The sequence below is a fragment of the Alligator mississippiensis genome, chromosome 1 (assembly GCF_030867095.1).
Source record: "Alligator mississippiensis isolate rAllMis1 chromosome 1, rAllMis1, whole genome shotgun sequence".
In the NCBI taxonomy this organism is placed as follows: domain Eukaryota; kingdom Metazoa; phylum Chordata; order Crocodylia; family Alligatoridae; genus Alligator; species Alligator mississippiensis.
The window spans coordinates 443,182,264-443,199,173 of record NC_081824.1 but is presented as its reverse complement, the minus strand read 5'-3'; the positions used below and the strand labels follow the sequence as shown (position 1 = coordinate 443,199,173).

General features: G+C 41.6%; 1 protein-coding gene across 2 annotated transcripts in view; it reads left to right on the top strand.

Moving 5' to 3' along the window:
* ARHGAP42 (Rho GTPase activating protein 42) overlaps positions 1-16,910 on the top strand; it is a 338,856-nt gene that overhangs the window by 17,340 nt on the left and 304,606 nt on the right. The gene's annotated exons all lie outside the window — the stretch shown is intronic.

The following is a 16,910-nucleotide window of genomic DNA, read 5'->3' as shown; positions in this document are numbered from 1 at the left end:
ATATGTCTGAAAGAAGAAAAGTTTTGTTTCTATACTTGAACTCCTAGAATCCTCCCGTGGAGGGAGAAACACATTCTTAATGTAATGGCGTTCAGGTAAATAGTTTTAATGAAATTTAGTTGTCTAGATTAGATGCCCAAATAAATATGCAAATCTAAACTCAATGATGTTTTTTGCAAGCATCAGTGTTGATCGCTACACCTGTGTCCTTAACATCTTGAGGTCAAATAAGAAGTTCAAAATATTTCAATGTCATGATTAAAGGTGCAGGGACTTAGTGCCACTTCCTATTTACATAACCCTGAATTTTTACTGTTTATGCTAAGGGATTTTTTGACTTGTTAATTAAAGTTCTGTGGGTGTGATAAAGTTTGTCTCTTGTAGCTGTTTGAAGGTGCTGCAATCTACACTCTATCTGGGATGATGCAACATTTTAATTTTAATAAAGAAAGTAGAAAATGTATATCTAAAATATTGGAACTTTGTTTTCTCTTCGTTGGCAATCCCTCTCAGTTGAGGATGATTGTCTTCCATGATTGCCTTTACCCGTGTGTCCAAAGATGGCTGATTGCCACCTATTCAGGATTGACAGACTTTCCTACAGCTCAGACATGTGTTTCTGTGTGGGGTGGCTGGTGCTGGTTTCTTGATTTCGTCCACAACAAGCTGTTCCTGCTTTTCTGTCTCCTGTTGTTATTGTTGTGAGGTTTCAAAGTACTGAGATCCCTGCAGCAGACTCTTCCTCCATTTAGGGTGGTCCTGGGAGATGTCTCCCATGAGTTGACATTGATGTTGCATTTTTATTAAGTTGGCCTTGAGGATGTCTCTAAAGCGCTTTCTCTGCCCTCCTCTTGAGTGTATGCCTTGTCTGAGCTGGGAGAATAAAATTTGCTTCAGGAGTCTGGAATCAGACATCCAGATGGCATGGCCAGCCCAATGAAGTCAGTGTCGGATGATCATAGCCTCAGTATTCATGGTGTTTGCTTGCAGGAGGACGGTAATGTTGGTGCACTTGTCTTCCCACTGGATGCAGAGGATCTTCTGCAGGCAGCATTGATGGTACTTCTCCAGCAACGTTGTATGTATCCTGTATGTTGTTCATATTTCAGCTCCGTACAGCAAAGTGGAGATCATGACGACTCAATAAATCATGAGCTTGGTTTTGGATCTGATGTCACAATCTTTGAACACCCATTTCGGCAGGTGTCCAAAGGATGCACTTACACAGGAAATACTCGGCATTCTCCAGAGTCTCACTGTAGATTTGGATTACCAGAGCTGGGGACTGTTCATTAGGAGCTTGTTGGTGGAGGACCTTGGTCTTCTGAATGCTAAACATCAGTTCCACTTCCTTGAATGCTTCAGTAAAGACATTGACAGTTGCCTGAAGGTCTGCTTTTGAGTGAGCACAGACTTCAGCATCATCATTTTACTGTAGCTCAATGATTGAGGTCAGGGTGGTTTTGGTTTTGGCTTGGAGATGGCTGAATTAAACAACTTACTATCCATTTGGTAGTTTAGCTTCATTCTGGCTGGAAGCTTGTTGGTGTTCAGATGTAGTATCACAGCAACGAATATTAAGTAGTGACACAGCCTTGCTTATCTTCAAGCAGGAGGGAGAGGAGCTTACATTATAGCTTCACGTCCTTGTCTTAAGGATCTTTTCACCAAATCCCAGATGACCTCAGCGATGCCATGATTGTCACAGTCTTCAAGAAAGAAGACAAGTCAGATGGTGGGAGATACAGAGGGATCGCCCCACTGTCCACTACAGGAAAGATCATTATAAGTACCCTCCTGAATTGTCTCCTTCCAGTTGCTGAAGAGCTCCTTCTGGACTCTCATGTGGGTTTAGGGAAGCAAGAGGCACAACTGACATGATCTTCACAGCTTGCCAGCTGCAGGAGAAATTCTGGGAACAACATAAGCCTCTCTACATGGCCTTCTTTGACCGCAGGAAAGCTTTAGGCTCTGCCAGCTGAGAAGTATTGTGGAGGATCCTTCTGAAGTATGGATGCCCACCAAAATTTGTCACCATTTTCTGCCTGCTCCGTGACTGTATGCAAGCAGTGGTTCTTAGTACCACAACTGGTATTTCTCACTTCAGTGGAGGAAATTTATTTTTCTACATGGATGTAATCTTTTAAACAATGCTAGATTAGAAGAGAAAGGGACAGAGATCAAGTGAGCTAGCAGTACTCTGATTCACAGCCTGACACATGGGTTATACTGATCTGGCCATTCGCATTGAGCTTTTAGATTTTTCTATAGTTAAGTTTTTTGTGAACATGGTTGTGCAGCTAAATGTTTCTCCATACAAATAATGTAGTATGCTATTATATAATCCTTAAGAGGCATATTTCTAATGATACTTACTTTTCTAATGTAACCTTTCATTTGAGGGTTTCTGATCTTTTACTATTTGAGGTAGGTGAGAGTGGCAACTCTTCAATATTGCACACCCATACTGCATAATAGTTGAAGCCAGAAAAAACTGAAGCCAGAAGAAGAGTGCAGCATCTAGTTACTGAGTTAGTTTACAGGGACAATCTTGGCAGACAGCTAAATTCCGTATTTTTTTGCATGCATGCTGCCTCTCTAGTTATTTAAACTATCTTTCTTTCATTGTGAAGGAGATACATTTTATGCTTTTTGTGTGACAGCAGTGATATCTGAGGCTTCTCTATTTGGAAAAAATTTTCCATTAAAGTCGGAGGAGATGGAGTTTTCCTTCCTACTTCTCAAACATAAGCCTGGAGATGGATACTTTTTATAGCTCTTGTAGAATGGAATCAAGGGAGAATATGGTCTGTGGGAGAGGCCTTTTTTTAGGTTCCTTGCACCCAAAATAGTGTGGAAGTAGTAGGAAGAGTGCCCCTGACTCTTGACCTACTGCCTGCTGTCCCCAGGCCCCAGCCCCCCGCAGTGTTTGGCCTGGGGGGGGGGGGGGAGGGACGACACAGGGGGTGTGCGTGGGGCATGAGGGGCCAGCCTGCAAGGGAAAAGACACGTTTTCCCACATCTTTCTCTTTTAGGAGAAATATATTTTTAAATCCAAGGAGAATCCATTTTAAAAATTTGTTTGTAACTCTTTCATATATTCTTGCAACCTACTTTTGGGTTGCAACCCACGGGTTGAGAAACACTGCTACAAACACTTTTCACTAAATCGTTTTTCCCAGAGAAACTGAAATGCAACAGATTCAGAATGTGATTATCCTTGGCTTTATTTGAACTGTTATGATCTTTATCTAGTAATGACTTTAGTTGTTCTGTTGATTCAACACTTACTTCTTCCTGTTTTTGCAACATGTGTACTGAATTTTCTTTCTTCCTTTTTTCTTTCCTTGCGAGCTATAATCCTAATTTATTTACAAGAATAACACTGAAGCTCATGTCTTATTATCTCTCACCAGCTTTCTAACAGTTCCCAAACTTCTGAAAACTGTTAACGCTAAAAACTGCATTACAGTGAGCTGTCACAATTCCTGTTGCCATTGTTGTTCAGGTTTGCACATAGGCTGCAACTTCACCATTATGTTTGCTTTTGTCTCTTGTTCTGGGGTATCACTGTCTAATGTTACAAATAATGCATTAAGTGCCTGGCTTACGCTTTATCATGAAAGCATACAGTATGACAAGGAATTTCATAAAAATGTTGTTGCTTCATGAATTAAAAGATCGCTTATGGAATGAAATATGTTAATGTATACTGCTACCACTTTCAGGGGTTATTATTCAATAGCATGCTGCTCCTCTGACTAGTTTTGATTTGTGCTTTCCAGTGCTCCATATGATTCAAATCTTTGCCTCCTTCTTTCTTGGTCATGGAGGACCTTAGTCATGGGAAATATGGGTGACAGGATTTTGGGAGCGTAAACTGCTGTCTGTGCTGGAGGAGGCGGTATGGAGCAGGTAGGCAAGGGGGTGATGTACTTGAGAACCTTGCAGCACTTTTGCAGCTTTCTGCCAAGTGGGGCTTCTTGTCCCTATAGTTTTTGAATGTGCAACAGGTCAGCCACTGATTTTTCTTTTTAATAGGTCAGCACATGTGGGCTGTGTGGTTGAGAGAGCTACAATTATTTGATTGTGCATCAAAGATTTAATGTGGTTTCTTTGTTTAAAACTTCATCTTGCTTAGGCTGTCTTGCTAATGATATGCATATTTCTAAGCTCCCAAAGACCAAGAGGAGAAGACTCTTGAAGTTATAGCAGTGTGTGGGGACTTCAAAGCTTTTAGTTAAAACCCTGGCCCCTTTTCAGGCAGCCTCTGTGGAATTTAAGAAAGGCATTTAGGATAGATACAGGGGTATAGGTTGTGGCTGTGTTGGTCTAAGGACATAGGCAAACATGGTTCTCTGGTTAAATCCGATATCTCTTATTAGACCAACTCAAATAGTTGGAAAAATTCTTCTTAGCAAGTTTTTGGGTATAAATACCCTTCATCAAGCTGAGGGAGCATCTGCAGTTGGTGTGTGCTCTTCCTGGATGGAATGATTAGTAAAGAGGCCAGAGGCTGGTATGCATGCAAGACAGGCAGTCAGTGAAGATGTAAATTGAGGAGTCAGTATGTGAGAGAGAGGTTGGTGGGGGTGGAAAGGGGAATGAATGTAGCTGGTAAATAGTGGAGAGGTACCTGGGGAGTCGGTTATTAGGTAGGTTGTGTGTTATAAATCCAATGTCTATATTTAGTACATGATATTTTGTACCAGGAGGTTGATGAAGTAAGGTTCCAAAAAATACCCAAAAATAACTGCGTACCAGAATGAATGCACATCGGAAATCTATCAAAGACAAGAATACCTGTGGGTGCACGTTTCTCACAAGAAAACCACTCTCTCTCCAATCTCTCAGTTGTAATGCTCAAAGGGAATTTACAAAACACTTTTCACAGATGAGCCTGTGAACTTCACTTTATCTACCTCCTGGATACAAAAAATTATGGATTAAATATAGATATTGGATTTATGACACATTATAACCTGCCTAGTTATAACCCACATCTGATTCCCAGGTACCTGTCCACTATTTACCAGCTACATTCATTCCCCTTTCTACCCCCCCAGCCTGTCTTTCACCCTCTGACTCCTCAATTTACATCTTCACTGACTGCCTTTCTTGCATGCATACCAGCCTCTGGCTTCTTTATTATTCATTCCATCCAGGAAGAATGCACACCAAATGCACATGCTTCTTCAGCCTGATAAAGGGTATTTATACCTGAAGGCTTGCTAAGAAGAATTTTTCCAACTATTTGAGTTGGTCTAATAGAAGATATCAGATTTCCCCAAAGAACCTTGTCTGCCTTTAGGACAGATACACACATGGTTTAAATGGATTTGGTTTTTAGCCTCTCTTCCTCAGCAGTTCATCAGTGCAATGGGGATATTTTCATTTTCTTTCCCTTTGCGTTGTCCATGTATGCCCTAAGTTAGTAGGGCTGGGATTCTTACAGTATGTATTTGCTGACTAACATGGTTGAGCCTGAAGCCTGACCTAGGTCTCCAAGCATTAAAAATACCCAAGTCCAATAGTTAGCTAAATATAAATTCAGTGTTTCTATGTTTGTTATTTTAAAATAAAGTGATATAAAAGTTCAAAATATGTCTAAAATATTATTAGGATTTTGCTACCCCCTTTTATCTGAAGACTACATTTTTAAATTTGTAATGTATTTTATGTGAGAGAATTCAGACTCCTAATGTGAGAGATTAATTTCTCTTCATCTTGTTTTCTTTGTTTATACCAAAGGAATAGTTCAGTATCTTCTGTAGTGCAGCCAGATTAAGAGTTCATGTGGAAATGGAATGGAGCAGGTTTGTTAAAACAGTAATAAAATTGTCTGTTTGTATATTACAGGAAGTTTAAACTAATTTGAGCTACCTTGCTTATGTATCAGAAACTCTTGTGCTACTAAATTGCTTTACTAATCTTCTGTAAACAAAAAATTATGGCAGACAGAAGTGTTCTTTAGAACTCTATACACTGTCCCTTCATTTTAATTGAAAGGGTTTTGCCGTGTTTTATTGATCTAACTGGAAGATCTCTGAGTACTGTATGTAATTTTGTATCTTTCCAAAAATTAGTTTCCAATTGCAAGGGGAGTCTGAGAGTATGAGAATTTAATAAAAATAGTAAAGCTTAGTAATTGTTGGTTCTGTTGCAGTAAAACTTGATTAACTCCATGTGAAACAAATTAACTTCAATATTGGTTTCAGTACTCCTAAGACCATTGTGGCATCAAAAGGTAAAGTTAATTTTGTTACAGTATTTTGTTTTACTATGAAGCTACTTACAAGCTTAAGCTAGCACAAATAGCCCTCATCAGTCTCAGAACTACAAAGGGCAAAATTTTCCCTAAAATTCCAGTCTAGCAATTTTTAGATGATAGCCTTTGGTAAGCTTGTACTGGGTACATCAACAGATTGTGCTACTATGCATTAAGTTTAGTACCTCTAATATGAGGTTCTAGATAAAGGTGCAGTAGCTGCACTAATGCACAGTAGCAAAAGTGAATGTTTTTTGTGACACTTGATGCGCAGTGTCGCAGGGCACCTCGGTGCTCTGCTCTTAGAGAGGAGAAACTGCCAGGGAGAGAGAGACAGAGCCCTGGCAGGTCATAACGAGCGCAGCTGCGGGTTGCTGGAGCAACTAAGCGGAGCCAGCTGCCTGTAGGGGGCAGGGCCTGGCCCTTATAAAGCCCAGGGCTGAGGCCAGGCTGGCAGTTCTCTGCCAGCAGCCGGAGAGGCAGGAGCTCCCTCGGCTGAGAGATGGGTAGAAGCCCGATGGCCAGTACAGCTCATGAGAGCTCCAAAGGTTAAGCCATGATGTTAAGTTATAGCCAGGCGGCTTTGGGTTGTGTTTGAGTTATAGCCGGGAGGCTTAAAGTTGTGTTTGTGATATTACACCGGAGGTTTGGGTGAGGCTGTAGGGGTTGGAGGAGGCCTCATAAAGGGCCCCACGGGAGTGTGGGGGCCCCAGCACCCGAGGAGGGTGCAGTGTCCTCATAGGGACCCCAGAGAGTGTGGGGTGCCCTAACGCCAGTGAAGTCGCAGCTTGCACGCCAGTGAAGGCACAACTGGCAGCGAGGAGCGCAACCAGTGGGTTGCGGGTGCAACCAGTGGGTTGCAGACGGGGGAACAGAGACCCCGGGTTGTGTGCGGGGTACGTAGACCCCAGCCCCAGAGAGAGGGGCAATTTTATCAGGGAGCCCAGCGTGGGCATGGCGAGCCCCAAAGAGGGGGAGCGCCATATTGAACTATTGAGAAGCCCAAGGTGGGCGTGGCGAGCCCCAAAGAGGGGGAGCACCATGTTGGACTACTGAGAAGCCCAAGGTGGGCGCGGTGAGCCCCCAAGATGGGGAGCGCCATATTAGGAAGCCCAGGACGGGCGCAGCAGACGCCAGCAAGGGCGTCACTTGTGGAGTGCATAGACCCCAGCCCCAGGGAGGGGCGATACTGAGGAGCCCTAGAGCGGGGCGATACTGAGGAGCCCGGTAACAGGCTAGCACCGTGGAAAACCCAGGACAGGGGAAGGGTGCTGCGGTGGACCCAGACAGAAAGGGTTAGCAGTACAGCGTCCCAGAGAAGGGCAAGGTGCTGCGGTTGCCCTGAGAGGACGGGGAGTAGCAGTGCGGTGAGCCTGTATCAGAAAGGGTGGTAGTGCGGTGGGCCCAAAAGACCGGTGGCCAGAGAGGACGTCCCAGAGGGGACTAGCCTAGTATAGAGAAGGCCCAAGAGTGGGCTAGGTTATAGAAGAAGGGCCCGGGAAGCGGGCGTGCAGACACACCAACATCTATTACATCTGCGAGGCTTGGGGCGTGGTATTAGGGGTGGTAGGAGCCATGCATAGCCCATAAGGCGAGGGTGTCCGGGGAACACCCACCGTATCGGGAGACCCGCAGGGGTCCAGGAACACATGGGGACAGAGGTCCCGCGTAGCCGTGCCCAGGGAGTCATAGGCAGCCTCCCAACCTTATATTTACCAGCAAGACGTGGCGGGTGAGAATAAGAGGGTGCCTTGGGCCGGCCTTGACACGGAGCGAGGGACCTCGAGGAGATCATGGCCCTCAGAGAGGACCCCGCCGTGACACGCAGTATACTATTTCTACTGTGCATTAGCATGGTTGTTGCTGTGTTGTGCTAATGTGCATTAGAACAGTCCACTGTGGATTCAGGTGTCTCTTTTAGATACGCCCACTATACCTCTCTCGTTAAACCAAATGGCGCATACACAAAGATAGGGAGCTTCATTTCTTTTTTTGTGGCATGATATATACTTTAAAATGCTTCAGCAGTAAATCATTTCTTGTTTTGAGACACTTAAGCACAAATAGCCCCAGAAATGTGGGACAGAACATTTTCCACAGAAAATTTTTCAAAATGGAAATTTTTCCAGTGCTTTATTTTTCCGTGGGAAATTTTTCCATTTTTAAAAATTCACCATTTCATAAACAATGAATGGATGCCAATACAATATTAGGTAAGCTTGGCAGTTTCAAAGTTGAAATTAATGTTTTTCAGGTGATTATCCCTAGGAAGTGTGAGAGATATATAGATATCTATATATATATCTATATATATATATATATATGTTTTATTCATTTGTAAATAGGAGGGTAAATACACTCACATAATAATCCAAACGCAAAATCGAGTTATGAATTCACTAAATTGGCTGTGCAGGTCAAATCAAACCCAAATAAATGCACCACGAAGCTTGTTTCTATTTCTCAAAATCACTTGCTTCTGGAGAATAAGTCAGAAATATAATTAGTGAAGAAGATACAGCGTGTTGATAAGTGGCCCTTGCCCATGGACTCATTGGTAAAAACCACTGTTTAATGAAAGGGAACGTGGTTCAAGTAGTTCTGAATCAGATTTGCCTCAACCTGATTCTGAAATGGAACTAATAAGTAGTGCAAGTGATTCTGCAGATAGTGACAGTGAAACTGGAGGTGCTGCAATGACCTCCGTGGAAGAGAGTTAAATTCTGTTGAAGTAGATGAGTGGACAACCATGGCATATCATGTGCAATTCTTTGGGTGTGCTAAAATGAGTGTGTCAGCAGTTTTCAGTGCCTTCATTTTGTTCCCCTTAAATTTAAACAAACAGTGTATGGGAAGTACGTGCTATTGTGGACTGTCTTTACATTTTTACAAGTATTCCAATAAAAATATTTCTTTCCACATAAAGCTTTGAATGTAACAGTTAAACCACATAAAGTGTGCTGCATTTAATTTTTTTCCTAATCAAATATTTCAGTTTGAATACTTGTAGCTATTAGGACATAAAATTAACGTGGGGGTACTTTTTTAGTTTTGCTTACTAAATATAAGTCAAGTAGAGCATGATCTGATTTAGCATGTTTATTTAGGGCATTGGAAATGTTTCCAAAAAATGTCCAATTCAAAATTTTCCAGAAACCCTACATCTCTGAATAGCCCTCATCAGTTGCATTTGATTGTGATTTTTTTTAACTGAGTTAATAAGTATAGCTACTTTAGTTCTATAAAATGGCAAATGTCTTTAATTCTTTCTTATGTCATGCTGTATGTTGAGAGCCATCAAATACTTTGTACTGTGCTTCATATACATTTTCAGTTTTAAATAAAAATAGGTGTTCATTCTTGGGGAGAGAAAATTCCCTTAAAAATAATTAACAGTATACTCTTAATCTCAAAGTAGTCATAAAGATCACCTGAAGCCCTTTTTAACAAAAAGTTCCTTTCTTTGAAAGGACTTTTTGGAGAGTAGCAATACAGAATGTAGTGGATGATGGAACTAAAGTAAATGAAATATTTTAGGTTACATTTACAGAGTGTGCCATCTGGAAAAAAAATATTCAAATTGGATTGGAGGGTTTTTTTTTACCATGAAGTTACTTACAAACTTACTCCTAACTATAGACGGCAAACTCCTAACTCTGCACATGTGCAGCGTCATGTGGGTAAAAGATGAAGGTCATACCCATGTCCCATAACTCAGTACAGCTTTATGGTGCCAGGATCAGTGTTAAGTTTGGTCTTATTTGGCTAAGCATACTCAGTGTGGGATACTCAACGTGAAAACTTGATCTGGGAAAATAGTAAACATGTATGAGAAAAAAAAAATTTAAAAAGAGGCTGAGAAGCTAGAAATGTGGATGGAAAACAAGTGACTGTATCTGGAAAGAAAACAACCTAAACCAGATATTTGGTAAAAGATGGACATTGTGAAACCAGTAATATTGAGAAACATGTGATTGATAGTGAACAAGTTAAACTTCTGTGTATTGTACAGAAGAAAGACTGTAGTTACTATTTTTATGCATTTGTAAATAGTTTTAAACAGCAAATATGGTCTGAGCTGTAAAACGATTCCTTTTAACATTCAATTCAGACAGGTGTCAAATAGTTGGGGTTTGATCCAGTAAAATATTAGAGTATATGTATATATAGGTGTGTATTCATTTCATTTCACTTCATCACTGTGAAAAAAATACCATAGAAGACTTGTTCTAAGAACTTTAATTCTTACTAGGCAATGCAAATCTGAAGGTGTTTATTATGTTTTCCTTCTTGCTGTTGACACATGCAGAATTAACTTCCCAAACACATTACATTAGCTGTCTCATTGAAGTCTAGGATATTTGCATATATTAGGCTCTTTGTGGTCTGAGGGAAGGCTCCCTGCATCCCATTTTGGAAACTGGAAATAGAGGAATTCTAAGCTGAATTCATAAGTTTTGAAATAAAATAGTTGTCTGATATCTAGAAATTGATTTACCCACATTACTTTCAATTATTATTTTACTTGTACGTTAATGTCTCTTAAGAACATTCCCAGAAATGGCCCATGAAACTTGGAGGTGTGGTATAACTGTATCCTTATTCCCCGCTCTCCTCTGCCCTTCAGGGCTAGGGACAGACTTTCAAAAAGCCTGAGCTTGAATTGATTCAAATTTCACATGTAAGTCCAACCTGGCTAGGCTAAACTGGTTTGTAACACTCTGGACTGAAAAAATTCAGGCACATGCCTACAGTGGCTAGAGCAGCCCTCCCATCCCTTCCACCGAGCTGTGCTATGGAGGGGGGGAGAGGGTACGGTGGCCAGGCCTGGGCAGGATGCTATGATGTCGTTCCCCCCCCCCGCCTGAGCAGCCCAGCAGAGAACGCTTATTACCTCTAACTCAGTGTTTATCAACCCATTAAGAAAACAAAGCCTCTCTCCATTAGTTCAGTCTCTTCTGAAACAGCTTTTCCAAGGAAGGACATTACCAGCTATGTATTAATTAGCTCCAAAAAGCCTGTTTGCCTTTGTTTCTCCTATAGCACAGACTGTAGCCAGCTTGTGGTCTGTTAGCTAATGCTGAGGTGTCTGCAGAAGGGTGGGGTGTGGTGGGAGGTGGAGAAATAGCCAGGCAGATGCCTGCAGTCTCTGCTGGAGCTCCAGCAAGGGAGCAGAGGGGAGGGACCAGTCCTGTTGTGGAGCTGAGAGCCCAGCCCAGGCCAGAGAGCATGCTGGGATGCTGGTGGAGTCTGGTTTATCTTAAACCAGTGAGGGGTCTGGGACAGACATTGCATAAACTGGTTTGAGCCAAATCAGTTAAGGCTGATACTACATTCAACCAGGTTTATCTCAAACCAGTTTCAGCCATTTTCAAACTGCTTTATGTACCCTGAACATCTGTTCTCTTACAGGTTTAAACCAGTTTCTGATCACTTAAACCAGTTTATATATCATTTCTGTCCCTAGCCCAAAGGCCCTGAAAATCAGTACTACCTTTTTCATTTAAGTGGTGCTCCAAGCTCTTTATATCAACTAGAAAAGATTCTTTGAGAGAGAGCCATGATTAATACTGCACATATTAGGAACAAAAAGGAGCATGCATGGAGTAAAAACCCTTCAGAAGTTACACTGGCCAGTTAGAATTCATTTTTCAGTCTTCTCCTGTATCCTAATGTGAGATAAATCATTACCCTTCTCTGTCCCTCCCTCTCCCACTTCTCCACTTGAGTTTTTTCTTTCACACTTAAAGAAAAGCTGTTAACACCAAAGAATAACTTTGAATGATACCTGGGCCATCTGATAGCAGTTTTTTAAAGCATTTACTAGGGAATGTCAATCAAGGTATTTAACAGGTAGAGGCAAGAAACTGTTTTGGAGCAGTTGTGGGTCAACAGTTTAACTAGTTATTGGTATAGAGCTCTAGACTATTCTCTTATTGTTTTCTGCTATGGTTCAAACCATGTACTTCACAAACCCAAACAGAATGCTTTATTTACTGGAATCCAAGACAAGATTTTTCCACATTTCACCTGGGGAGGCAAAGAAGCCCTTATCTTGGATTTGAGTAAAGGGATTGGGAGCAGGGTGCAACTGCTGTGGCTCTGACTCTGGTCCAAATAGGGGTTTGGAATTAGTCAGAGCTGCAGCTGCTCTGTGCACCCCTGCTGTTTCTCCTGTCCTGTTGTCTCCCTGTATAAATTATAAAATTTCCATGTGTAGTGGTAGATTTAAATTCAGAGCTGTCTTAGATTTGGGTAAAATTGCTATTGATTAAGTTTTAAACCTGGAAACCCTAGTTCAGAGAAACCTATGTTTGTGGTCACTTATTTTAACTGCTTAAATAAATGACTGATTTAAGAGTTAGCAGAGCCCATCAGACTTTATTGCTTTGGGTAGCTTGGATTTAACAAAGACTCATCTTCAGTTATTTTATAAATGTTTGTCAGGACATATTCATTCCCCAAAGAGTGAAATGATGATAGTTTGTCTTGTTGGGTGTGAAAGGTATGCTGATTTGGAAGATCTCTCTATGGACAATTTAAGAATCCTGATGAGTAATTAAGAAATTGAATGCTTCTGTGGAGGTGGAGTCAACTATCTGCTATCTTCTACCAGACCAGTGGCAAACCATTAGCATAGCTAATTCCCATTTAAATGGGTGCTTAGGAAAACCAGACTGACCAAGTCCAAAAAAATTTTGGAATAGTGGCATTACCCCAGAAAGGAAACAACCCCCCACCCCCAGCATTTAAAAATTTAGGACTTGTAAAAGGCCAGGTTTACAGAGCAAAAGAAAACCTTTTCAACTGCTACACAGCCAGAAGCTAAAAAACAGTGACTGCAGATGTTAGAGATTGAGGAAAGGGAATTTTTACCAAGTTGCTCTAGAGTATGAAGAAAGGGAAGCAAGGATTAGTAATTTGATGTTGCTGATTTTTCTTTGCTGCTGCCAAAATAATTGATTATCTTAGAAACTCTGGAAAGTTTGTGGTGTTGCCCCACCTATTGCGTGCCCCTTAAAACTTGCATTGAAATCACAATGCTCACAAGGCTGAAGAGCTGCAAAAGACATGGTAAAGCTGCTAGGGACAAGGGAACTGGCAGTAGTTTAAAGGCTTAGGGAGATTGGGCTAGAAGTTGCTGCTTTCAGGAGGACAGGGAATTTGTTTCCCAAGGTGGTGTTTAGAGACCTAAAGTGAGAGGTGGTGCCTAGATTTTGATCAGATTCAACAATTAAAGAGCACATGAGTCCAGTATAGGGAGTGTTCAGAAGAGGAGGCTGACCAGATGTGTGATGTACAGGCAGAATATAACCTCTGTGGCTGTAATGGGCAAAGGGAACAAGTTAAGGCTGATCGGAGATCTTGGCAACTGCTGGCTTGCATTTGGATATCCCTACTAGCTTTGGTGCTTCTCTGAAACTATTTTGTTTTACTGACATCTCTAGATTCATTTAAAAATAAACAGCGGGTCTCCACACAGTTGCAAAGGGAAAGCTCAAGCACAAACTGTGTAACCAATACAAAGATATGGTGAACCTGAAACAGTAGCTCTGAGATGCAAACTGCCCCATGTAGCTCAGCTAACTGTTAGCATATATAACTGTTGATGCATGAAAAGCTCATTTAAATGTTTAATGCAAGACAAGAGGGGTACGTTCTAGATTCATCTAACTTATTGTGAGCAGTACCTCATTTTGGGGCCACAGGTGGATTATGTTTGAAAGAAACTGTCAGTTATTATTTTCTTCCCCCTTCCTCAGTTAGAAATGACTTAGCAGAACTCATGGATACATGGAAGCTCCTTTAAGAAGGAAACACATGTCAAATCACTCAGAAGCCATGTGACACTCCTTTTAGTGCATGTATGATCACAATTTGAGCATGTGCAAAATCAGCTGTCAGCGGTCACTGACATGGGTGAAGTTTATGAGCCCTGATGGAAAGGATTGTTGTAATTGCTTCAGGAGGGGCATGGAGATGGTACCATTTGAGATGCATAAAGTAGATTAACTAAAACACAGACAGTATCCTGTAAATAATTATCCATGACTGACATGAGGATATTGACTGTAAGATGTACATGTGAAACTGATCACTTCATAGAAGCCAACCAAGCCATGCCATATATGATTTTAGCTGATTGTTGGGAAGACGTTTCTCAATCTGAAGGTGGCTAAGCATTGGAACAGGATATCTAGAAAGGATTTGGAATCTTTATCCTCAGAAGTCTTTAAGAGCAGCTCAGATAAACATTGATCTGTAACAGTTTAGACAGGGATGACCTTGCTTTGAGCAAGGGTCTAAACTAGATGATTTCCCAAGGTCCTTCTAGCTCTGCTTTACTACAGTTCTGTTTGCTAAACATTTAATTATGTGATTTGAATGTAATGGTGCAAGTTTAAATACAGTGCTTTAGTGTATGCATTCCATTTTTTAACTTGTAGAACTTTAAAAAAAAGAAAAATTTGGATTGTTTCTTCACTATTTTTGACCATCCCTTAGCATATCTGAATTCCCCTGCATGTGTTTGATTTGATAAAAAAGAGTATATTTATATATTTTAAATGGATAAGCTGTATTATTTTATATGTAAAGTTCCTATGCAAGGAAAAACTAACAGATAGCAGAGCAGTATAGGCAGACTATAAGCAATCAGAGATAAAAACATATTACTTTAGGTTAACACCAGAATTTTATTCAGGAAACCCTTACTTAAAGCCTTCAGTTTAGTTTTTTTATATATACTAATAAAATGTCTCTCTCAAAGAATAGCACCTAGGACACTATTCTGTATGCAATTAAACATTCAGAACAAAGTGCATGGGAGAAGGGAGAAGAGCTTCTAAGACTCTTTAATTTGACCCTACTCTCAATATATTTGTTGAGAGTTCCACAGCTGTATAAAATGCCTATTAAAAATCATGAGGTGCCTGGGTGCTGTCTTGTAAAATATTTCCAGATTATAGTATATACCTATGCTTTTTTGGATTCTCTGGAAATTTGGGATTCAGAATTTTCTTCAGGTGGAAATACCTTTTCTTTAATTAAAATATGCTAAAAAAATTCTATTCAGTACGTTACTATACATTTTCATATTACAGTATTTAATCATGAGAGTTAAGAAATACAAAAGTTAAATTTGCATATGCAGTTTTATCTTTGCCTCTTGTGCATATGAAATACAGTAGTCCTTAATTACTGTATTTACTCAAATAGAAGATGACCCTGATTATGAGATAACCCCCCAATAATCAGATTCTGTATGGGGGAAATGTATACATTTGTTATAATTTTCCAAGTATAGAATCTAATTATTGGCAGTTTGCCTTGAATTTGTCCCCTTTCCACTGCTACAGCAGGGAAAATAAATTTGGGGGCGGGGGTCAGGTAGTCCCTTTGCTTTCTGCTTTCCCTCAACTTTTTTCTTTGGCAGCCCATGCCTTCTCCTAACTGTCACTTAGAAGTGAAGAACAAATTTGAAAACAATAACTTTGAAATTAAACATGGCTGTAGCAATTTGCATATCATACCCATATGCTTAGTTCATCCAGAATTGGTACGTTACCTTTTGTTGAAACTGCTGCAAGTTTTAGCATGGATACTTGTGGCAGGGCCTGTGTCAAGTGGCGTTATACTGCCCCCTTGTGATTGTATGACTCCTGCCTTCTTCCCTCCCTTGGGTCCTTCTTTCCTACTTACCTGCCATGCCTTGATGCTTTAAAAAAAAAAGGTTGGGAGGCTGCCCTAGGCCCAGAGAGCGTCTAGTTTACTGGTAGACCTCTTGGATAGAGATATCCAATCTGCGGTGGCCCTCTTTTGGCCTTATTGGTGTCTTTGGATACCAGGTGTCTTAAGGGCCATGTTTGTAGCCTCCAACTACCCCTACAGCAGGGGTGAGCAAAATGCAGCCCATGGGCTGGATGTGGCCCACCAGGCCATTCTGTCTGGCCCACGGGGCCTCTAAAAATTTTAGAAAATTAATATTTATCTGCCCCTGGCTGCCTGTCATGCGGCTGTCGATGGCTTGCCAAAACTCAGTAAGTGGCCCTCCACCCGAAATAATTACCTATCCCTGCTCTACAGTCATGCCCCTGCTGTGCAGATTTTACCAGTTGTTCTATCCACAGGGCAGCTTGTCGCCAGTGTGGTGTTCAGCCCCTTAGGCCTCAGAGCATCTGTAGGGGCTCTTGGCCTTCTTAGCCTTGGCCCCTTTTCTCTATCTGAGCATCTCTAGCCCAAAGCCCACTGTCCTGGACCTCAGCTTCTGGACCCCAATCTTCGTTTCCTCTTCTGGCCCTTGTCTTGTGTCCTTGCCATTTGCAGGCTCCTGTCTCTGGCTCTCGCCCTTTTCAGGCTCTTGCCTCTTCCTCATGCCGTTCTCAGACTCCAGTGTCTTTCCCTCACCCTTCTCAGGTCCCAGTCCTGGTCCTCCCAGCCTCAAGCCAAATTTCTGTGCTGTGATGTCTGACTCAGGCTGTAGCTGTATTGGGTTCTTCCTGCCTACCTTGTGCCTGGCCCTGTAAGGGCTCAAGCCCTCTCATGCCCTTCTGGCACTGCTGTGGCTCACGCTTCTGCCCCTGACAGGGCTCAGCAGCCTGTCTCTGTGGCCACCTCTGTGGCCTCCACTTCACTGCTTGTA